General features: G+C 41.9%; 2 non-coding genes across 2 annotated transcripts; both read left to right on the forward strand.

Moving 5' to 3' along the window:
* Positions 1-12,231: 12,231 nt before the first annotated feature.
* On the forward strand, positions 12,232-12,304 carry trnar-acg (transfer RNA arginine (anticodon ACG)). Its single transcript has one exon. It is a non-coding gene; the product is annotated as a tRNA-Arg (tRNA).
* Positions 12,305-13,357: 1,053 nt separating this feature from the next.
* On the forward strand, positions 13,358-13,445 carry trnay-gua (transfer RNA tyrosine (anticodon GUA)). Its single transcript is given in 2 exon segments — positions 13,358-13,394; positions 13,410-13,445. It is a non-coding gene; the product is annotated as a tRNA-Tyr (tRNA).
* The last annotated feature ends 11,365 nt before the right edge of the window (positions 13,446-24,810 follow it).

Below are 24,810 nucleotides of genomic sequence, written 5' to 3' on the forward strand. Positions count from 1 at the left end.
ATCATGTACATTCAGTGTTTTAATATATTTTTTATTTCCTCCTTGTGCTGGTCCATGCAGGTCTGCCACAGCCTCCATCAACATCAGTTCCTGTGTGTAGGCCTTCTTCACGGGGTGAAGGCTCTGTACCACCTGCAGCAACACAATCAACACCGGCACCAATGCCATCTGCACTGACTGAAGCCCCTGTTCTCAGCTACAAAAAGGTAAAGACAGTTAAATACACATCATGTGCAATCATTGTTAATACAGACACACACATATATATATATATATATATATATTTTTTTTTTGTGTTCCATCCAGTTCTGTCGACATCACATGCAGTCTCTAGTTCTCCCAGTCCCAGTATGCCTTCCACAGACTGATGGGCCTGTACCACCTCCTGCAGCACAATCAGCACCTACAGCTCCTGCATCAATGCCTTCTGTACAGAAAGAAGCACCTGTTCCTAGCTACTTGCAAGATATCAGCCGCTGGAACTGCTCTCTTCATCAAAGAATTTGGATGAAGACAGAGATGGAATCCATGGGGCTCTGGCCAGGATCACACCCAATAAGACACCTCATGAATATGGTCTCCTTGTGGCGCTATCCACCTCAGCCTGAGCTTATAGAGACAAACACTGGCCTTCCATCACCCAAATACTTCCAACTCCATCCCTTTTTAATTTGGAAACCTGAGCACAGTATAATGGAAAGGCTTAGGAACAATTACATCCTGCCTTGTCTTTACAGATGTCAAAATCCAAATGTTGTGTCCTCTGGTGTGGGAAGACCCAGAGTGATCCTTGGTACTACTGGGCAATTTTACATCCTTGCTTCACGTCTGTGTTGTAAGGCATGCAAAAGATACTGGTTTGCTGATAAACCTCAGTGGCTGGACATTCTACCACAGCGATTCAGAAACGTCTTGCCAGCCTTCCTCACCCATAAGAAGGCAATCTGTAAAACAGTGATGGATGAACTGAGGCGCTCTGGAAAATCCCCTAATGACATGGCCAACCAGCTGTCTGAGGTGCTTCACCTTAAATTTGAAAGAGCACATCTGACTTACCTTCTCAGTGTGCAGAATGTCAGGGATGCTGAAGCAGGGATGTATGGTCAGAAAACCATCACTGGGGCACTGAGGAAGGATGACACACCTGCACCGTTTGGGGATTACGGAGACACTGATGGGTGGAATGGGGTGTCTGTCTCTGCACACTATTTAATAGAGTGCCTCCTTCATGAATATCAGCGGCAGGAAGCAGCTCTCACTCAGCTCCTACAAGGCACTTTTGGACAGGTGTTCAGGTCAGATCACACACGCAAAGTTGCTAGAAAAGTGACCCTCTTATCTGGCACAATGTCATCCTATGCTGTGATGAACGAGAACTGGATGATTCTGTCCTGGGTGATGCTGCAGAGTGAAAGTGAGCAGTCATTGGAGTCAATGTACTGTGGGCTATCCAATCGCTACAGTGCTGCTGGTATTCCCAAGGCCAAGTACCAGTGGGTGGACAGGTATAAATCATCACATCTAACCAAACATTACATCAAGTGGTGTAAGCAAAGGTTATGAATACATTAAAATGTATTTTTCTTTCTCCTTTATGTACTTAGGGACTGCTGTGCCGCTTTCAGAGTGATGGACCCAGGACCTGATGAGCACCAGCAGTGGGAAGCCTGGAGGACCACAGAAGCTATTGTGGCAGAGGTTACATCAGGAAACCACAAGAATTTACATGCCGCTTGCAGGAAGTTCAACGAGGACATGGTTGTTAAACTGGACTTGTTTCACTGTATGCGGCGGTTCACCAGGGAGTGTGTTTCGGAGCACCATCCTCTGTATGGCTCCTTCTGCCAGTTCCTCTCTTCTGCCTTCTCTGTAGTTGATCAGAGTGACCTGGAGAAACTGAAGAACGCATACAGATTCTGTGGTATCGAGCCTGCTAATCCCACCAAGCTGCACATCAGAGAGCACTGCAGGACAAAAGTGCCACATCCCAGAGAGCTGGTTCAAAGGGTGGAAGAAGTGTTACACCATTTCTATCTGGCAAAGGATCCCAACAACATCTTCCTTTTCAAACCCTCAATGTTAAAATTATGGTGGATTCAGCGTATCCACATCCTTAGAGGCTGCCTGAGTGATCCTGAGGTGGAGGAAGGAATCCTCTACAGATATGGTGGAACCCTACAGCTGAATCATGTCAAGGGTGATGGAGCTGCTGTGCCGATTTGGATCCCTGTGAGAGGCACTTCACAGCAGGAGGGGTTTCATTTCCACCAGGCTCAGTGGGTAACAGGCAATCGTGTCTCTCCTGAGTTGTTCCAAGCACAGTGAAGTGAAGTGAAGTGACATTCAGCCAAGTATGGCGACCCATACTCAGAATTTGTGCTCTGCATTTAACCCATCCGAAATGCACACACACAGAGCAGTGAACACACACACACACACTGTGAGCACACACCCGGAGCAGTGGGCAGCCATTTATGCTGTGGCGCCCGGGGAGCAGTTGGGGGTTCGATGCCTCGCTCAAGGGCACCTAAGTCGTGGTATTGAAGGTGGAGAGAGAACTGTACATGCACTCCCCCCACCCACAATTCCTGCCGGCCCGGGACTCGAACTCACAACCTTTCGATTGGGAGTCCGACTCTCTAACCATTAGGCCACGACTTCCCCAAGGGTCCCCAGGGTATGACTGGTGTGGCACGCTGGAATTATCAGCGGCTGGTGGACCTGAAGCAGCCTGGGGTTGTCTTACCTGGAGTGTTTGACCCTGTTTTGATGATGGAGTTAAACAGGGCATCTATAAGAGTGACAGGGCAACCCAAATATCCAGCCTTGCACATCTCCAGCAGGGACACAGGAGAGAGGTTTGGCCTGCAATACGTGGAGCCAGGTTGTCGACATGTGCCTCTTGACTTTGACAAGCACAAAAGCAGGAAGACAGACCTAGGAGATGTGGAGATGCAAGAGGAGTCTTCATCTGGCGTTCCGTTTCCATTCCCATCTCAGGTAAGCCTTTAAAAAATTGATAACAGTTTTTTTTTTATAAAAATAATACATTTATAATTCTCACTTGCATATTGCACTCATTTTTTTAGGAATGCTTAAAGGATACCTCTTCTGCTGAGACCCCTCTTGCTGCAGAACCAGAGGCTACCTCACAGCCTGTCATTTTTCACCAGTTTCCTACACCAAGTGCTGTGACAGTGAAGGAACAAACATCTGAGGAGTGTCTTTTATTTGGAGGTAACTATATAATACATACAGGCGTCAATGTGTGTAATCTGTCTGCCTCATCTATGGACACAAAAAAAAAAATACTTAAGTTAGTAATTTTGTGAATCTCTTTTAGAACTCCCAAGCACATCACCACTGCCTTTAGCTGCTTCTCCCTGTGCTGCTCGCACTGGACCTATTAAGACCGGTGGCCGAGTTTTTGTGTTGGACCATAACAGATGGACGGATCCAATGAGAAATGCAATTGATGGTTTGCTGGCCAAGCATCATGGGAGCAAGGATCTCCTTACAAAGGTGGATGCTGAATATGCTGCTATGGCACAGAGTGCCTGTACTGACCCCAACAGCCTTCTGCATTCCACCACAAAGCAGCACATAAGCAGGTACATAAAACACCTTGCTATAAAAAAGAACACTAATGCTTCTCTCAACACCAGCCCAGAAAAGCTCTAGGAGACACAGCATTTATGGCAGCGTCTTCACTCAGGCAGTGAAACAATCAGTGTCCCAGTGACAGTATTGCCACCTGCCCCAGTCAATCCACCTGCAAAGGCTGTTCCTGAGGCTGTCCCTCTGGACCAGACAGCTTTCAAGAAGATGGTGAAGGACATCATAGAGAAGCAGCAGGCAGTTCAGCAGCAACAACAATTGCAGGCGCTGCAAAAAAAGCAAACCAGATCCTGTTTAGCCTGTGGCCAGCCTAAGTCTCGATACATGGGTGATGGCTCCTCAATACATTTCTTCTATCAAGGTAGTGATGTTAAATACTTCTACTGCTCCAAGAAAGTATTTGACACATATTCAGCAGAGGGCCTGACCAACCCCAGAATGCCTTTTGAAGACTTTGCAGAGACTCCTTTTTTTCAGCGGGAACTGGAGGCCTCTAAGCAGAGAGGGGCTGAAAGGAAGAGGGTCACTGATGAGAGAAGCAAGAGGAAGTCAGCAGTAGAGCATCCTACTGGTCGTCTGTGCAGATTCTGCCACCTGCCACTGAAACAAGGACCCAACAGTCCTCATATTCACACTGGTTTACCTGGAGTGGCAGGCAAATACATTTACTGTCCTGCTAAAGTGTTTTCTCTTTATCAGGCTCAGGGAATGAGTGCAGAAATGTCATGGAGAGACTTTCAGCAGTCTCCATTCTATGAGACTGAGAAGCAGAGGTGGATAAAGGAAAAGAAAAAATGACTTCACTGTGCTACAAAACAGTATTTGAGATCTGGGCATGTCATTTGACAAAGACATTCCTTGCACAAGGTTGTGTATATATGTATATATATTTTGTTGCACTTGTAAAAAAATTTTATTAAAATTTGTTTGTTTTCTTAATTATTTCATTTATTTCCTTTTGTTCAATAAAATACCGAAATGATTATTTTATTCTATTGCATTGTATCTTAGTGGGGTTTTTATATTGTTGACTTGCATTGTTAATAACTGTTATAACTAAACTGTCTACATAATTATTTCATTTTAAAAATATTTTTTTAAATATTAAAAAAAAAAAATATTTTTTTTTTTAATCCCCCCCCGTTATCCACAACTTTAGATTATATTATCATTATTGTTGTTGTTGTTATTTAATCTATAATTGTAAATTATTAAATTTATTTCTGTTTTCTATTTCTGTTCATTAAAATAACAAAAGTAATATATTTTATTGTATTGCCTTGTATTTTAGTGTTTTTATTTTTATTTTATTGACTTGCATTATTTTATCTAGCCTCATAAACACTATATGTTAATAACTGTTGCTATTAAACTCCTTTTTAATTTAAAATATGTGTTTCTTGTATTTTCTCCCCGTGTTATCCACAACTGTAGATTTTATTATTATTACTGTTGTTTAATCTGTAATTTTAAATTATTTATTCCCATTTGTGATCTTTAAAATACCTGAAACATTGGCCTCATTTGCATTGTTAGTGTTTTTTTTATAAGTACATTTTATAGACTTGCGTTGTTATTATCTTGCTCAGATTTGAAAACACTAAATGTTAATCACTGTTACTATTAAATATACATAATTGTTCAGAATTATTTAATTTAAAACACAATTTAATTGTTTTTCCTGTGTTCTCTCTTTTTATTATTGTTGTTGTTTAATATATAATTATTTAATGTTGTAACAATTCGTCTAGTATTCATACCCAGACCAATTGCCACAAGATTTATATTAGGGAGGGAACCACCGGCTATGGTCTGTGTTAGTTCAAATACTCAAAAAAAAAACAAGAAATAGATGCAAAAGTGAGTATTATTCCACAAGAAAGCAGTAAAGCATACATATCAATACATGATAGAAAACCCCACATATAATAACCAGAGGCATAGCATTTCAAAATAAAAGGAAAAAGTCACACATCAACAACATTATTTACAAAAGTAGTGCAAGAGTTCTTATCTGGATAGGCAGAAACCACAACAGTTTTCTGCCGTACTCAAGTGCACACAAGACAAGAAACGAAATGGCCGATCCAGATGACACCGAGGAGAATAGAAGTAAGGTGTCCAGTGGTTAAACAGTCCTTTTGAAGTACAATCTTCCCGGATATCATCCGGAAGGACTAAAGAGTCCTTATTGACTGAGCAGAAAATCCCATAGATTCCCAGTCTGGACTGGAGTGGTATGCCATGCTGTTAGGCCTCAAACACCTCTCACTCCTTCTATCTTTGCCTTACTGATATCCTAGAGCAATAAGCACACTCTCTCCCCCTATTGTCAGGTAGAAGCCTTACATACGCACACAGGAAACTAATGTGACAGGTCAAGACTGTTACATACCCTCCCCCTCAGCAGAAGGATGGCTATAACCATAACATGGCTTCAGATTTTGTACGTGTACAGTTTCCACAATATCAGGATTATCAATGTACCTTACAGAACAATTAACAGGTCCAAGTACTTTTATCACCTTGGCAGGGCCTTTCCATTTTGCTGCCAACTTAGCCATATACCCTTCGTCTGCTCTGGAAAGAGGATGGGTCCGGACCCAAACCAAATCTCCCACCAAAAACTGCACAGATTTATGCCGTTGATTATAGTACCTTTGCTGTTTACTTTGGGCTCTTTCAACGTTAGTTTCCACCAGGTTGATGAGTTCCTGTTGTCTATCAAGAAGAACATATGCAGGGTTATCAGGATCAGGGAGTTTGTGAATGGCTCTTTCTATGGGCCCTTTCAATTTTCGTCCTAATGCAACCTCTGCAGGTGTGAAACCAGTGCTCTCATGCCATGCAGTGTTAAGAGCAAATCGAAACTCTGCTATCCACTTGTCCCATTGTCGATGTTGATCACCTACATAAGAAGCAATCATTGTTTTGAGGTTGCGATTAACTCTTTCTGTGAGATTGGTTTGTGGGTGGTAAGCGGTTGTCAATTTCTGAATGACCCCCCATTGCTTGCAGACTGTACTGAGTAATTGAGATGTAAATTGTACCCCTCTATCTGACACTAAGTACATAGGTGTACCCCATCTGGTGAAAATCTCCTCCACAAGAATCCGGGCTATTTGCGGTGTCTTGGCAGTACGTAATGGGAACATTTCTATCCATTTAGAGCAATACTCAACAACCACGAGGAGGTATTCATTTTGTTTACTGCTCTTAGGGAAAGGTCCCATTAAGTCCACTCCTAACATAAACCCAGGTTCAACTACAGGAGTTGATTGGAGATGACCAGACAGCTTGGTTATAGCGGGTTTGTATTTTTGACATGTGGTACATTCCTTGCAATACTTCCATACTTCATTTCTCACATTAGGCCAATATGCAAAATCCAGTAATTTTAATAGCGTTTTCAATCTCCCCAAGTGTCCACTAAGGGGACTGTCATGTACGTAGTGTAAGAGAGCTTCACGTTGACTGGACGGGATCACCAGTTGGAGTTTTTGTCCTTGTTGTACTTTAGGTAGACTACGAAACAGAAAACCATTCTTCATCACGTAGTGGATGCGGGAAGGATCAGGAAGTTTATTGCACTGTGCCTCTTGAATCAGTTCTTGTAACTCTGGATCTTTTTGTTGATCTGTGGCAATTTGTGCTAGATCTACTATTCTATAGATCTACTTGCAAGTTGCTTGGTAATACATCGGTGGCTTTGATTATTGCAATCATCTCCTGAGGGGTGTGGTTGGTGTGCCCTCTGGACAATATGTCAGGCACTACATTGCATTGACCTTTACGATACTTTACGGAGAAGTGAAAGCCTTGCAATCTCAGGGTCCAACGGGTGAGGCGTGATGATGGCTTTGGGTGCTGAAAGACCCATGTCAGTGCTGAATGGTCCGTTATGACTGTAAATGGTCGTCCCTCCAAATATGGCCTCCATTTTTCTACAGCCCAGACCACCGCCAAACATTCCTTTTCAGAGACAGAGTATGCCTTCTCTGCTCCTCATAATAAACGTGAGGCATAGGCGATGACCTTTTCTTCACCAGCTGTTTCCTGAGTTAGCACCGCACCTAACCCAACCTCACTAGCATCTGTTTGCACTGTGAATGGTTTACTGAAATCTGGGGGTATCAACACTGGTGCCTGGGTTAAATCCTGTTTTATAGTGTTGAATGCATGTTGACATTGTTCTGACCATAACCAAGTGGACTTTTTTTGTTTCAGTGCATGAAGTGGGGCAGCTTTCTCAGAGAAATTAGAGATATAGCGGTGGTACCAACCAGCGAGTCCTAGGAATTGTTGCACGTCTTTGATTGACTGAGGGGTTGGAAAAGAAGCAACTGCTTCTACTTTTGCTGGATCGGTTTTTATTCCACTGCTTGACACAATGTGCCCTAAGAAGGTGAGAGTCTGTTGCATGAAGTTACACTTGTTCAGGTTGAGGGTTAGACCAGCTTTATGGAGACAATGGAAAACTTGCTGTAGGTGGCAAAGGTGTTCTTCCTCATTCTTGGAGAACACCACAACATCATCAATGTAAATGAAACAGCACTTACCCTTGATTTCTCTAAGTGCCTGTTCCATTAGTCTCTGGAAAGTTGCTGCAGCATTTTTAAGCCCGAAAGGAAGACGACAAAATTCGTATAACCCAGACGAAGTGACAAAGGCAGTTTTCTGGATGCTGTCAGGCACCATCTCCACCTGCCAGTATCCACTTTTTAGGTCCAGTGTACTGAATGTTGTGGCACCATGCAAAGATTCCAGAATGTCTTGGATCTGTGGCATAGGGTATGCATCGAGGTGAGTTTTAGCATTCAAACCCCGATAGTCCACACACAATCTTGAACTACCATCCTTCTTAGGCACTAATACTACAGGTGCTGCCCATGGAGAAGCTGATGGCCTGACAATCTTCTTGGTTAGCAGATTAATGATTTCAGATTCAATGAACTGCTGCTTGTCCAGAGAAACTTTATATGGGCGTTTTCTGACTGGTACTTCATCAATGGTGATGATTTGGTGTTTTACCATGTTGGAATGTCCTATTTCATGAGTGCATACTGTGGGCCATTGCAACATTAACTTTTCCAATTGCATTCTGAACTGACCATAAGTATTAGCTTGTTGAACCAATTTTTGAATGGTCAACTGGGTTTCGTTAGATATAGGAGGGGCTGGTACAGCTACATAAAAATGTACTGTCGCTTGGGATCCATGTGTCAAGAATGGAAAAGTTTCTTCAGCTCTTCCTTCTCTGGCGGGTATGATGTATCGGGATCTCTGAAAGTCTAAAGTCAATCCAGAATCCATCAGAAAATCCATCCCTAGGATGATTGGCACTGTCAAATCCACATCCCTCATTATGTATAATGTTAGTTCCATCTTAAGTCCTTGGATCTCACACTTCCAAGTCACTCTTCCAATTGCAGTCTGCTGCTGTCCATTGGCGAGGAGAAATGCTTGACCATCCCCGGGGTGATATGACTTGTTCTTGCTCATCTGGTCCCAGGTTGACTTTTTAATGAGAGAGAGTGTGCTACCAGTATCTACCATCGCTGTACAGTATCGATCTTGTAAAATAATAGGGATGGTGACAGTGTTGACCCCAGTTATGGCTGGATTATCGGAAGGTTGGATTATGCTTGCAGTGGTATGACAAGGTCCTACTTGGAGACAGCGAGCTGGTTGAACTTTCTTCTTTTGGTCAGCTGTATTAACTTGACTCCAGTACTTCCTAGATTCTTCAAAATCCCTTTCGATTTGTGTGCCAATCCTTACTAGTTCAGCAACATCCTTCACGGTCCCTCTTAATAGACTAGCTAGACGAGGGTTACAGTTTCTTAGTACAGCCTGGACAATGTCTTTCTCACTCATTCCACTTTTCCATTTCATACATAATGCTCGATATCGGTAAGCAAAGTCCCGAATACATTCCTTCACCCCTTGTTTCCTTTCCTGCAATCTTCTAATAGCTACGTCTTCGTAATCTTCACTTAAGAAGGACTGCAAGAAGACTTCTCGAAACTGCTTCCAACTCCTCACGTGTTGCCGTTCTGCCAGCCACCAGTCTTTAGCAGTACCTTTGAGCACCGCAGTCAACGCCGCCAGCACTTCAGCATCACTAAGAGGTCGAACTGCAAAATATTCTTCACAACGCTCAATGAAGTTTACAGGATCCTCTTCCTGAGCATCACAGAAGCTAGGGAACTCAAGTTTAACCGGGGGATTGTACTGCAAGGATGTATGACTTTCTGAATACATTGATGGAATGTTCTGTACGTGGTAAGTTTGATTTTGAGAAGCGGTATGAGGAGTAGAGCAATTGGGAACAGTCTGTGTGGAGTTATTTGAATGAGCATTGAATGATTAGAATTTTTGCTCAATTTGGACATCCCTTCGTTTCAGACAGTCTATCATGGATTGTCCTTTGTCCCTTATTGCTAGTTCCAACCGATCCTTCATTCTCTCTCTCTCTCTATCAAAACGGTAGTTCATTTGTTCCTGCAGCGTTTGAACCTTGGCTTCCAACACCTTTTGGGAAACACACTCACCTAACCTCTGTTTGTTCTCTTCCCAGCTGCTTTCAAGTGTAGTTAGTCGATCTGATAGCCTCTCTATCATCATTGTGGTTGATATTGGTGTGGCTTGGTTATGCTCACTTTCCCATTCAAGTGGGGGTGGGGGTAGAAACCTTTCCTGCACATCATCTAAGATATTTTCCTCCTCTTCTCCTTGATCAATGTACAAGTTGCTGAATGTGTGCATTAACTCACCCAACGGGACTCTCCAGGTAATAAATGCCTCAGATGAGAAATCCAGTTCAGGACCATTTTCATCCTCTCCCAGAGCAGCCTCACTTGCCATACTGAAATATCTGAAATTTATCCTGAACACAAGAGCTTATAAATGCCTGAAGGTCCCTGTTTGGGCGCCACTATGTAACAATTCGTCTAGTATTCATACCCAGACCAATTGCCACAAGATTTATATTAGGGAGGGAACCACCGGCTATGGTCTGTGTTAGTTCAAATACTCAAAAAAAACAAGAAATAGATGCAAAAGTGAGTATTATTCCACAAGAAAGCAGTAAAGCATACATATCAATACATGATAGAAAACCCCACATATAATAACCAGAGGCATAGCATTTCAAAATAAAAGGAAAAAGTCACACATCAACAACATTATTTACAAAAGTAGTGCAAGAGTTCTTATCTGGATAGGCAGAAACCACAACAGTTTTCTGCCGTACTCAAGTGCACACAAGACAAGAAACGAAATGGCCGATCCAGATGACACCGAGGAGAATAGAAGTAAGGTGTCCAGTGGTTAAACAGTCCTTTTGAAGTACAATCTTCCCGGATATCATCCGGAAGGACTAAAGAGTCCTTATTGACTGAGCAGAAAATCCCATAGATTCCCAGTCTGGACTGGAGTGGTATGCCATGCTGTTAGGCCTCAAACACCTCTCACTCCTTCTATCTTTGCCTTACTGATATCCTAGAGCAATAAGCACACTCTCTCCCCCTATTGTCAGGTAGAAGCCTTACATACCCACACAGGAAACTAATGTGACAGGTCAAGACTGTTACAATGTTTATTTATTTAACTATTAAATATTTTGGTAAGTACTGTACTTTAATAATAAAATTTTTCCGTTTTATATAATATATGTATTACTGACCTATAGATAAAAATTAGAAACTTACTTTTTTGCTGTTATTGGTTATATTTCATATATATATATATATATATATATATATATATATATATATATATATATATATATATATGGGTTTTCTGTACATAGTTATACAAATATAAAATTAATTTCTCTTTAAAAATAAAGGCCTGAAACATTACCAAATGTTCTTTTTTAATTATTCTAATTGTTCTATATTAAAAATAACTATTCCCTATTATAATGTAAATATTTATTAAGATTTATTAAGATATATTTATTTAATCATTATATATTTTGGTTAGTTTTTCTTATCATTTTTATAATAAGTATATAAGTAATTACTTTACTATAAATAAAATGGAAAACTTACTTTTTTGTGAGTGTTAGTTATATTACATATATATATGGGTTTTTTTGTACACAGTTATACAAATATAAATAGATGTCTCTTTAAAAATAAAGGCCTGAAACATTATCAAAATGTTCTTTTTAATAATTCACAATTTTCTATATTAAAAATAAATTTGTTTCTTAAGATCGTTGCACATTTTTTACATCCTACAAAACAACAATTATTACAATATTTATTTTATCTTTGTTCACAAAGTTCGTTTATTATATGTTAATCGTACCTAAAGTGTATCTAGATGAAAAAACGAATACAAACTAATTTAATGGTATTTGTGGCCGAGACAGGATTCGAACCTCTGATTCTGTGTATTTTTTTCGTCCCGCCTCCCTGGAATTGCCTTCGGTCCTATTGGCTAGTCAGCGTGAGAGCGCTGAATTCTAACCACTACACCACCAGGGAGGGGCTGGTGGGCTTACCTCCTGATAACAAGGTGAGAATAAGCAGACAGCAATGCTTGACACTGTCACATCTAAAACCAACAACTCTGTAGCAATCAGGGGTGTTTACTATTGGTGGGCCAGTGGCGCAATGGATAACGTGTCTGACTACGGATCAGAAGATTCTAGGTTCAACTCCTGGCTGGCCCGCCCGCCCTGTGCTTGTTTTTCTCCGGCTTATTTTGTTGTGTTTTTTTTCTCTTCTCCAAAATCCAGAAGAAAAGGCAAATCTTCAGGCATTCTTCTTTTTTTCCAAAAAAGACATATTATGCACACCCTTTCCGATGTCTAGGGAAGACACCGACATGCTTCGGTATTGCCATTCGTCTCACAAGCACTCCGACAAGCTCGGCGATTAAAGGGGAAATAAACTGCAGGCTGGCAGCCAGTTGATTTTCGAATGAACAATTTAATCGCTACTCTGTAACTGCTTCATTACTTTGAAGGGTGTAATGCCATGTTGTTTTGATGTCACGGGCTTGCCATTTTGAAGCCTTATCACTAATTGCGACCTGGACATTGAGAATAAATTGTAATCTGCATTAAACTGAACGAGCGAATAATCAGCAACTTTGCGGATACAAAATAGGTCTCACTTTCATTATTAACCTCACAATATGTCAATTTTGTACCTCGACAGAGTGACAATAGGCAGTTTTTCCTCTAGATAACGGTTGCCTTGTGTGTTTTCAAATGGATGACACAAGTATTTTCACCTGGAAAAGAGCTTAATTACCAGTTCGAGGTATCAATTCAGCAATCACAGGAATCTGCCCAAATAAACTGAACTCCCAGGCTGAGTAAAAAAAAAACAGATCCCTTGAATGCATACAACACTATATAATTCAGAAAACCGTCCTTTTGGATAATTCTTGTTTTGCCAAATTATTATCACATTGTTACAGTCGCAGACCTAAAGCAACAGGCCACTACAAGATCCTGCGCCCACACTGACCACATGTATGGAAAGTGCGCCAGAAGCCAATGGCCAGTTTAAGGTTTCCAAATCCCATATGGTCTAGCGCTTAGGATTCCTGGTTTTCACCCAGGCGGCCCAGGTTTGACTCCCGGTATGGGAACGCATGCTCCTTTTTGATTCCCTCCTCAAAAATCCAGCACATCTTCCTGCACCAGAAGTGACTTTTTGGCCAGCAGTAGAGCTACAAGACCGTGATATGTCGAGGTTCTGTCTAGCACTTTGCACCTTCGATAGCTCAGCTGGTAGAGCGGAGGACTGTAGGTTGGAGTGTTGGCAATCCTTAGGTCGCTGGTTCGACTCCGGCTCGAAGGAGGTCTTTTTTTCAAGTGCTCACCATTTTTTTGGTTTGGAGCTGGCTTTCTCGCAGCTGTTAGCAGAGCTTGAATTCGCAGTCCACAATTGGAAGCCAAAAGAGCTTTCGCTGACCGGGAATCGAACCAGGGCTGCGGCGGTGAGAGCGCCGAATCCTAACCACTAGACCACCAGGGAGGGGCTGGTGGGCTGGTGGGCTTACCTCCTGAAAACAAGGTGAGAATAAGCAGACAGCAATGCTTGCTACTGTCACATCTAAAACCAACAACTCTGTAGCAATCAGAGGTCTTTACTATTGGTGGGCCAGTGGCGCAATGGATAACACGTCTGACTACAGATCAGAAGATTCTAGGTTCGACGACTGGCTGGCTTGCTCTGTTCTTGTTTTTCTCCGGCTTATTTTGTTGTTGTGTTTCTTTTCTCTTCTCCAAAATCCAGAAGAAAAGGCAAATCTTCAGGCATTCTTCTTTTTTTCTAAAAAAGACATATTATGCACACCCTTTCCGATGTCTAGGGAAGACACGGACATGTCAATGTCAATGTCAATGTCACCTTTATTTATATAGCGCTTTAAACAAAATACATTGCGTCAAAGCAACTGAACAACATTCATTAGGAAAACAGTATCAATAATGCAAAAATGATAGTTAAAAGCAGTTCATCATTGGATTCAGTTATGTCATCTCTGTTCAGTTAAATAGTGTCTGTGCATTTATTTGCAATCAAGTCAACGATATCGCTGTAGATGAAGTGTCCCCAACTAAGCAAGCCAGAGGTGACAGCGGCAAGGAACCGAAACTCCATCGGTGACAGAATGGAGAAGAAACCAGGCTCAGTTGGGGGGCCAGTTCTCCTCTGACCAGACGAAACCAGTAGTTCAATTCCAGGCTGCAGCAAAGTCAGATTGTGCAGAAGAATCATCGGTTTCCTGTGGTCTTGTCCTGGTGCTCCTCTGAGACAAGGTCTTTACAGGGGATCTGTATCTGGGGCTCTAGTTGTCCTGGTCTCCACTGTCTTTCAGGGATGTAGAGGTCTTTCTAGGTGCTGATCCAGCATCTGGTCTGGATACGTACTGGATCCGGGTGACTGCAGTGACCCTCTGATCTGGACACAGACTGGATCTGGTGGCCACGTTGACCTCGGAACAAGAGAGAAACAGACAAATATTAGCGTAGATGCCATTCTTCTAATGATGTAGCAAGTACATAGGGTGTTATGGGAAGTGTTTCCGGTTCCGGTTTACCTAATTAATGCAGCCTAAAAATCCTTTAACAGATTTGGATAATAAAAGCATATTAGTATGTTATGTGTATGCCAGGTTAAAGAGATGGGTCTTTAATCTAGATTTAAACTGCAAGAGTGTGTCTGCCTCCCGAACAATGTTAGGTAGGTTATTCCAGAGTTTGGGCGCCAAATAGGAAAAGGATCTGCCGCCTGCAGTTGATTTTGATATTCTAGGTATTATCAAATTGCCTGAGTTTTGAGAACGTAGCGGACGTAGAGGATTATAATGTAAAAGGAGCTCATTCAAATACTGAGGTGCTAAACCATTCAGGGCTTTATAAGTAATAAGCAATATTTTAAAATCTATGCGATGCTTGATAGGGAGCCAGTGCAGTGTTGACAGGACGGGGCTAATATGGTCATACTTCCTGGTTCTAGTAAGAACTCTTGCTGCTGCATTTAGGACTAGCTGTAGTTTGTTTACTAAGCGTGCAGAACAACCACCCAATAAAGCATTACAATAATCTAACCTTGAGGTCATAAATGCATGGATTAACATTTCTGCATTTGACATTGAGAGCATAGGCCGTAATTTAGATATATTTTTGAGATGGAAAAATGCAGTTTTACAAATGCTAGAAACGTGGCTTTCTAAGGAAAGATTGCGATCAAATAGCACACCTAGGTTCCTAACTGATGACGAAGAATTGACAGAGCAACCATCAAGTCTTAGACAGTGTTCTAGTTTATTACAAGCAGAGTTTTTAGGTCCTATAATTAACACCTCTGTTTTTTCAGAATTTAGCAGTAAGAAATTACTCGTCATCCAGTTTTTTATATTGACTATGCAATCCATTAGTTTTTCAAATTGGTGTGTTTCACCGGGCTGCGAAGAAATATAGAGCTGAGTATCATCAGCATAACAGTGAAAGCTAACACCATGTTTCCTGATGATATCTCCCAAGGGTAACATATAAAGCGTGAAGAGTAGCGGCCCTAGTACTGAGCCTTGAGGTACTCCATACTGCACTTGTGATCGATAGGATACATCTTCATTCACTGCTACGAACTGATGGCAGTCATATAAGTACGATTTAAACCATGCTAATGCACTTCCACTGATGCCAACAAAGTGTTCAAGTCTATGCAAAAGAATGTTGTGGTCAATTGTGTCAAACGCAGCACTAAGATCCAATAAAACTAATAGAGAGATACACCCACGATCAGATGATAAGAGCAGATCATTTGTAACTCTAAGGAGAGCAGTCTCAGTACTATGATACGGTCTAAATCCTGACTGGAAATCCTCACATATACCATTTTTCTCTAAGAAGGAATATAATTGTGTGGATACCACCTTTTCTAGTATCTTGGACAGAAAAGGGAGATTCGAGATTGGTCTATAATTAACTAGTTCTTTGGGGTCAAGTTGTGGTTTTTTGATGAGAGGCTTAATAACAGCCAGTTTGAAGGTTTTGGGGACATATCCTAATGACAATGAGGAATTAATAATAGTCAGAAGAGAATCTATGATTTCTGGAAGCACCTCTTTTAGGAGCTTAGATGGTATAGGGTCTAACATACATGTTGTTGGTTTAGATGATTTAACAAGTTTATACAATTCTTCCTCTCCTATGGTAGAGAATGAGTGGAACTGTTCCTCAGGGGGTCTATAGTGCACTGTCTGATGTGATACTGTAGCTGACGGCTGAATGGTTGCAATTTTATCTCTAATAGTATCGATTTTAGAAGTAAAGTAGTTAATAAAGTCATTACTGCTGTGGTGTTGGGAAATGTCAACACTTGTTGAGGCTTTAATTTTCGCTAATTTAGCCACTGTATTGAATAAATACCTGGGGTTATGTTTGTTTTCTTCTAAAAGAGAAGAAAAGTAATCGGATCTAGCAGTTTTTAATGCTTTTCTGTAGGATATGTTACTTTCCCACCAAGCAATACGAAATACCTCTAGTTTTGTTTTCCTCCAGCTGCGCTCCATTTTTCTGGCTGCTCTCTTTAGGGTGCGAGTATGCTCATTATACCATGGTGTCAAACTGTTTTCCTTAACCTTCCTTAAGCGTAAAGGAGCAACTTTATTTAAAGTGCTAGAAAAGAGAGAGTCCATAGTTTCTGTTACATCATCAAGTTGTTCTGAGGTTTTGGATATGCTAAGGAATTTGGATACATCAGGAAGATAACTTAAAAAGCAGTCTTTTGTGTTAGAAGTGATGGTTCTTCCATACTTGTAACAAGAAGTAGAATATACAATTTTGGCTATATGAATTTTGCAAAGAACTAAATAATGATCTGAGATATCATCACTTGGCTGAATAATTTCAACACGATCAACATCAATTCCATGTGACAGTATTAAATCTAGAGTATGATTTCGACAATGAGTAGGTCCTGAAACGTGTTGTCTAACACCAATAGAGTTCAGAATGTCTATAAATGCTGATCCCAATGCATCGTTTTCATTATCAACATGGATATTAAAATCACCAACTATTAAAACTTTATCTGCAGCCAGAACTAACTCGGATGTAAAATCACCAAACTCTTTAATAAAGTCTGTATGGTGCCCTGGTGGCCTGTATACAGTAGCCAGTACAAACATAACAGGGGATTTATCATTAACATTTGTTTCTCTGGATAATGTTATATGAAGCACCATTACTTCAAACGAGTTATACTTGTAGCCTGCCCTCTGAGAAATCCTGAAAACGTTGTTATAAATTGAAGCAACACCTCCACCTTTGCCTTTTAGACGCGGCTCATGTTTATAACAGTAATCTTGGGGGGTGGACTCATTTAAAATAATGTAATCATCAGGTTTTAGCCAGGTTTCTGTCAAACAGAGTACATCTATATTATGATCAGTGATCATATTATTTACAAAAAGTGTTTTCGTAGAAAGGGTTCTGATATTCAATAAGCCAAGCTTTATCATTTGTTTATCCATATTGCTTCTGTTTTTTATTTGTTGAACCTCAATTAAATTGTTAATCTTAACTTGGTTTGGACGTTTTTTGTATTTTCTAGTTCGGGGAACAGACACAGTCTCTATAGTGTGATATCTAGGTGAAAGAGTCTCTATGTGCTGAGAATTAACTGACCTCTGTGACGGGAGGCAGCTAGCAGACGGTCGGTTTAGCCAGTCTGTCTGCTTCCTGACCTGGGCCCCAGTTAATCAAGTATAAACACTAAGACTATTTGCCAAATTTCTAGAGAGAAGAGTGGCGCCACCCCAGGAGGGATGAAGACCATCTCTTTTAAACAGGTCAGGTCTGCCCCAAAAGCTCGTCCAATTGTCTATGAAACCTATGTTATTCTGTGGGCACCACTTAGACATCCAGCCATTGAGTGATGACAATCTGCTATGCATCTCGTCACCACGGTAAGCAGGGAGGGGACCAGAGCATATTACAGTGTCTGACATCGTGCTTGCAAGTTCACACACCTCTTTAATTTTATTTTTAGTGATCTCCGACTGGCGAAGTCGAACATCATTAGCGCCGGCATGAATAACAATCTTACTGTATTTACGTTTAGCATTAGCCAGCACTTTTAAATTTGCCAAGATGTCAGGCGCTCTGGCTCCCGGTAAACATTTGACTATGGTGGCTGGTGTCTCTATATTCACGTTCCGTACAATAGAATCACCAATAACTAGAGCACTTTCATCAGGTTTCTCAGTGGGTGCATCACTGAGTGGGGAGAACCTGTTTAATGTTTTGATCGGAACAGAAGAGCGGTGTTTTGACCCACGACTATGCTGCCTCACAGTCACCCAGTTGCCCTGCTGCTGGGGCTCTGTTTCCGGAACCGAACAATGTACAGGAATCCCTGAGCTAGACGCATCCAAAGCCTTATCTAGAGCCCTAACATTCTTACTGTCCTCAATTAAAGTTTGGATGCGTGTCTCTAATTCTGAAATCTTCTCTGTCAGCCTAACTATTTCCCTGCATTTATCACATGTGAATCCCTCATCAGTGACAGAGATAGATAAACTGTACATGTGGCAAGAGGTGCAAGAAACAATGATATGAGAAGCCATTACTCACCGTGCTTGATGAAATATTCTTACTGCGGTTGTTTGATGAACTTGTGAAAAACTGGAGCGAGGGAGAGGAGAAAAAAAAAAAACAGCGATAGGTTTGAATGAAAACACTAATGACAAGCTAACGAGTGCTAACGCTTTGCAGGTGTACTGCACTCACGGATATAAAATAAAAGTGAACGATCAAAGTTAATCTGATAAGATTGATCGATAATATCAGAAATGTGGTGTGAATTAAGTTATATTTTACCACTTTAAAAAACAGAGAGTGATAGTAAGATAAAGATTCTAGAGAAAAAATAAAATAAAAACAGCTACACGGAGCTACAATTTGCTACAGAAGGCCAACAGGAAGTAGAGAAAACACTGTCCAACAGCGACCACATGCTTTGGTATTGCCATTCGTCTCACAAGCACTCCGACAAGCTCGGCGATTAAAGGGGAAATAAACCGCAGGCTGGCAGCCAGTTGATTTTCGAATGAACAATTTAATCGCTACTCTGTAACTGCTTCAGTACTTTGAAGGGTGTAATGCCATGTTGTTTTGATGTCACGGGCTTGCCATTTTGAAGCCTTATCACTAATTGCCACCTGGACATTGAGAATAAATTGTAATCTGCATTAAACTGAACGAGCGAATAATCAGCAACTTTGCGGATACAAAATTGGTCTCACTTTCATTATTAACCTCACAATATGTCAATTTTGTACCTTGACAGAGTGACAATAGGCAGTTTTTCCTCTAGATAACGGTTGCCGTGTGTGTTTTCAAATGGATGACACAAGTATTTTCACCTGGAAAAGAACTTAATTACCAGTTCGAGGTATCAATTCAGCAATCACAGGAATCTGCCCAAATAAACTGAACTCCCGGGCTGAGTAAAAAAAACAGATCCCTTGAATGCATACAACACTATATAATTCAGAAAACCGTACTTTTGGATAATTCTTGTTTTGCCAAATTGGACTCAGTTCACTTCGAACGACTCAGCAACAGTGTGGAAAAGTCTAAAGAAGATCACCAATTACAAGACACCACCCCCCAGCACTATGGAAAATCAACGACTGGCAGACGATCTGAACGAGTTTTACTGCAGGTTTGAAAGAACACCCATCACCTGCCCTGAATGCCTCTCCACACAATCGTTCACACCAATAACAACTCCTGCAACCAACCCTGAATGCCTCTCCACACAACCGTTCACACCATTTTCAGCTCCTGCAACCCATCCTGAACACCTCTCCAATCAAGCACTCTCACCATTCACACCTCCTGCATCCCCCCTCTCCCCCACACCTGCAATACAGATCAGCGAGGATGCGGTGCGCCAGGTCTTCCGGAAGCAGAAAAGGAAAAAAGCACCAGGCCCAGATTGTGTTACACCAGCCTGTCTGAAATCCTGTGCTGACCAGCTGGCCCCCATCTTCACACAGATCTTCAACAGATCGCTGGAGCTGTGCGAAGTCCTATCATGCTTCAAACGCTCCACCATCATCCCCATCCCAAAGAAACCCAAAATTACAGGACTAAATGACTACAGGCCTGTGGCTTTAACATCCGTAGTCATGAAGTCATTTGAAAAACTGGTGCTGGCCCACCTGAAGGACATCACTGGACCCTTGCTGGATCCTCTTCAGTTTGCCTACAGAGCAAACAGGTCTGTGGACGACGCAGTAAACATTGGACTGCATTATGTTCTGCAACACCTAGACAGACCGGGAACCTATGTGAGGATCCTGTTTGTGGACTTCAGCTCGGCTTTTAACACGATCATGCCAAACCTCCTCCTGCTGTTACGAACCCGTGTTGTTAAAATGCTCGTTGCTAAAGGGTTCAGCAACATAAAAGGAGACGCAAGGCAGAGAGCAGTTCAAAACATTTATTAAGACTAATAGGATGACTGCACAAACTCACGTCTCTCAATTTTTCTCTCTCTTCACATGTAAACACACATTTACTCTACACTAAAGTCAATACAGACATAACAAACACTAACAAAGATAAACAAAATAGTAGCACAAAAGACAAAGAACACAGTTTGAGTTGACCAGCGGCTAGGCATCATGACGCGCACGGAGTCACCGTCGCGCCTCACCCTCCTTCCCACTCCACTTATATGCTCAGCACGAGCCATCAGAGCAACGGGCCACAGGTGCGCAAGGGCGGAGCCTACATTCAGAAAGAAACCCCCGATTAGAAAACGAAACAAACACACAAATACACACAGGCAACACCCATAAGGCTGAGGCCGTAACACTTCTCCCCCTAAAGGAAGAATCAGATTTTTTTTTTTTTCTTTTCATTCCTTTAGAAGAGAAAAGAAAACTGATTCTGCATGAAATCACACAGAAAGCTTAAACTAATCCGCGAGACAACGCGTCTGCAACCACGTTGTCAGATCCTCTTTTATGATGGATCTCTAAATTATATGGTTGAACCATTAAAGCCCAACGCATCAATCGTTGATTATGGTTGTACATTTTGCTCAGAAAAACCAGCGGATTATGATCCGTGTAAACAACGACAGGAGAAGAACTAGACCCCACATAAACGTTAAAATGTTGTAATGCTAACAACATAGCTAAAGTCTCTTTTTCGATTGTTGAATAATTCAACTGATGACGGTTAAACTTAGCTGAAAAGTACGATACTGGGTGGCCTATTTCGTCAGCACCCTCCTGCAGCAAGACAGCTCCCACTCCAACCGCACTAGCATCTACCTCAAGCTGGAATGGACGAGTCACATCTGGAGCAGACAGAACAGGTGCACTGCAAAGGAGAGATTTTGCAGAGAGAAATGCCTGCTGGCACTCATTAGTCCAGTTAAAACAAACTTTAGGACTACACAATTTTGTTAAAGAGGCAACGACACTCGAGAAATTTTTACAAAAGCACCGGTAGTACCCAACCATCCCCAGGAATCTACGTAATTCTCTCCTCGTAGTAGGCACTGGGTAGCTGAGGACAGCAGCCACTTTTCCGTCCACTGGCCGTACCTGACCGTTTCCCACCTGCTTCCCTAAATAGGTGACAGAAGCCTTCATAAATTCACATTTTTTTAGGTTTAACGTTAAGGAAGCCGCTTCTAATCGGTGAAACACGTCATGTAAAGTCAACATGTGTTCAGCCCATGTAGACGAATAAATGACCACATCGTCTAAATAGATATTGCAGTTTGGAACTTCGCCTAACACGATAAACATTAAACGTTGAAACGTTGCTGGTGCGTTCCGCAAACCGAAGGCCATACGCGTGTACTGCAGAAAAGCATCAGGGGTTACGAACGCGGAGATCTTAGAAGCGCGCTCGGTTAAAGGAACCTGCCAATAACCTTTCAAAAGGTCTAACTTAGTGATGTATTTCGCACCCCCAAGACTGTCAATGCAATCGTCCATTCGCGGTAACGGAAAAGCATCAGCCACAGTGATAGAATTTACCTTTCTAAAGTCAGTACAAAAACGTAAAGACCCATCAGCCTTTGGTACGAGAACGCACGGCGAGCTCCATGGACTATTACTCGGGACAGCGAAACCATTCTGCAATAAATACTTAACCTCACTTTTCATTGCTTCTCTCTTATTTATTGGGCAACGATAAGCATGTTGCTTGATTGGCAATGAACTACCGACCTCGATGTCATGCTGGATGATATTAGTACCGGGAGGAACGTCGTTAAACAAACTCGAGAAACTATCTATCAGCTTCATTACGTCTTGTCGCTGTTCAGGCGAGAGATAAGATAAGGAAGCGAAGATAAAACTTCAGAGTTCTCAAAACATCCTCCTTTTAAAGCTTCCATAGATACATTCAACCCATCATCCTCAGTGTCGGTAGGCAAAGCATAAGTTAGCAGTGAAACATGCTCAGTGGTTAACTCAGTCACCGGTTCACAGACCAAATCCTCAGTGTTCTCTTTTGACTCAACACGACATAAATATGGTTTCATCATATTCACGTGACATAAACGGGTTTTTCGCCTCCGTTCTGGAGTGTATAAGATATAGTCAGTTTCACTCAACTTACTTTTTATCACGTAAGGACCGGAGAAACGCGCAGAGAGAGAGGATCCAGGAATGGGAAACAGCACTAGAACTTTCTCTCCTGGCAGAAAATTACGCACCACTGCTTTCCTATCGAAATTTCTCTTCATTTTCTTTTGTGACAGAGAAAGTGCTTCCCTCGCCACAGTACACGCATTTTGCAAACATTCACGAGTACGTGATACGAAATCAAGGACGTTGGGCTTCGCAGACGATTCATTACAGAGAAATTCCTCCTTTAACATTTTCAAAGGACCAAGGACATTATGTCCGAACACAAGCTCTGACGGGCTAAACCCAAGCGAGTCCTGTCGCGCCTCACGCACCGCAAACAAAACCAATGGGACTCCATCATCCCACTCATTTCCAGTCTCTATACAATACTTCCGCAGCGCAGATTTTAATGTTTGGTGCCACCTCTCCAAAGCTCCTTGCGACTCAGGGTGATATGCACTTGATACGACGTGAGATACCCCAAGAGCCTTTAATGATGTACGAAAAACGTGCGACACGAAATTTGAACCCTGATCCGTTTGAACAGTTTTCGGTAGCCCAAAAGTTGTAAAGAACTTCGTTAAAGCCTTAGTTACAGTCTTAGCCGTTATATTCCGTAACGGAATGGCCTCTGGGAAACGTGTAGCTACGCACATGATTGTCAACAAATATTGACAACCAGACTTAGCCCGAGGGAGTGGACCCACACAATCAACTAGAACACGCTCAAATGGTTCGCCGACTGCAGGAATAGGACAGAGAGGAGCAGGCGGTACCACCTGATTAGGTTTTCCACTGACCTGACAAATATGACATGTTTTACAGTACCTCACGACATCAGATTTGAACCCTGGCCAGAAAAAATGCTGGAGCACCCGGTTATAGGTTTTAGTTATCCCTAGGTGTCCAGACCAAGGATGGTCATGGGCCAGACATAAAACATGTGGTCGATATTTTAAAGGTACCACAATTTGATGCACCGCATTCCACTCTTCCCGCTGCTCAGGATTTAACGATCTACTCCATTTACGCATGAGCACATTATCGTTCCAGTAAAACTGGTGGTTACGCAGCAACATTTTATCATTTTCAGCACTCGCACGACATTTGTCTAATGATAGATCACTTCGCTGAGCTTCAATCAGAGTCTCACGCGAGACAGACAAGTCAGCGGTAAGATCAAAGCAAACAGATGACCGAGAAGTCGTTTTAGACGAGTCTGGAGAATCAGGAAGAACATCAGTTTTCAAAATATTTGAAAAGACAGAATCGCCAAGAATATCACTTTCCTGAATGTCACGATTCGCTTGTGCTCGCGTCACCACAGCACTAAACACATTTGGCAAATTCTTACCAAGTGCATCAGCCTGCGAATCATTACACGGGACATCAACCACTTGCACTACCGGCATTACCTTACCTCCAGCTATGTCATTTCCCATGATGAAGTCAACACCTTTCACAGGTAAAGAGGGACGAACGGCAACCTCAAAACACCCAGATGCCAAATCAGAAGAAACGTATACACGATGAAGTGGAACAGGAACAAAACCCATTTCAATACCCTGCACAATCGCGCTTGTATTACACGCCGAATCAGCACAAAAATCCAGAATATCTGATAATATAAAGGACTGAGACCCTCCGGTATCACGGAGAATTCTTACAGGTTTTCGGCTTTCGACCTTCTCATTTAACGACACAAATCCATCGAACACAAAAGGCTGAAAACAGCTATCAAGAGTCGCAGGAAAACCAGAGAATGATGGAGACAAAGTTTTCACCAAAACAGAACCTCGAGGCTGAAACGATGAGGACTCTTGTCGCTCTTGTTTCCGTTTTAGAGTACGACACTCGGCCATCATGTGTCCCATCTTGTGACAATAACCACACTCTCTATTGGACTTCGGACTGGTAGGAACCCATTTATTTTTTGAATCAGAAAGATTTTCATTTTCTTTTAGTGAGGGACCCCCAGAATCAGACGAACGCTTAAAAAACACCGTTTTGTGCATTAATGCGTACTCGGCAGCCAACACAGCAGCCTGT

This window comes from Carassius carassius, chromosome 38 (genome assembly GCF_963082965.1).
Source record: "Carassius carassius chromosome 38, fCarCar2.1, whole genome shotgun sequence".
NCBI lineage: Eukaryota > Metazoa > Chordata > Actinopteri > Cypriniformes > Cyprinidae > Carassius > Carassius carassius.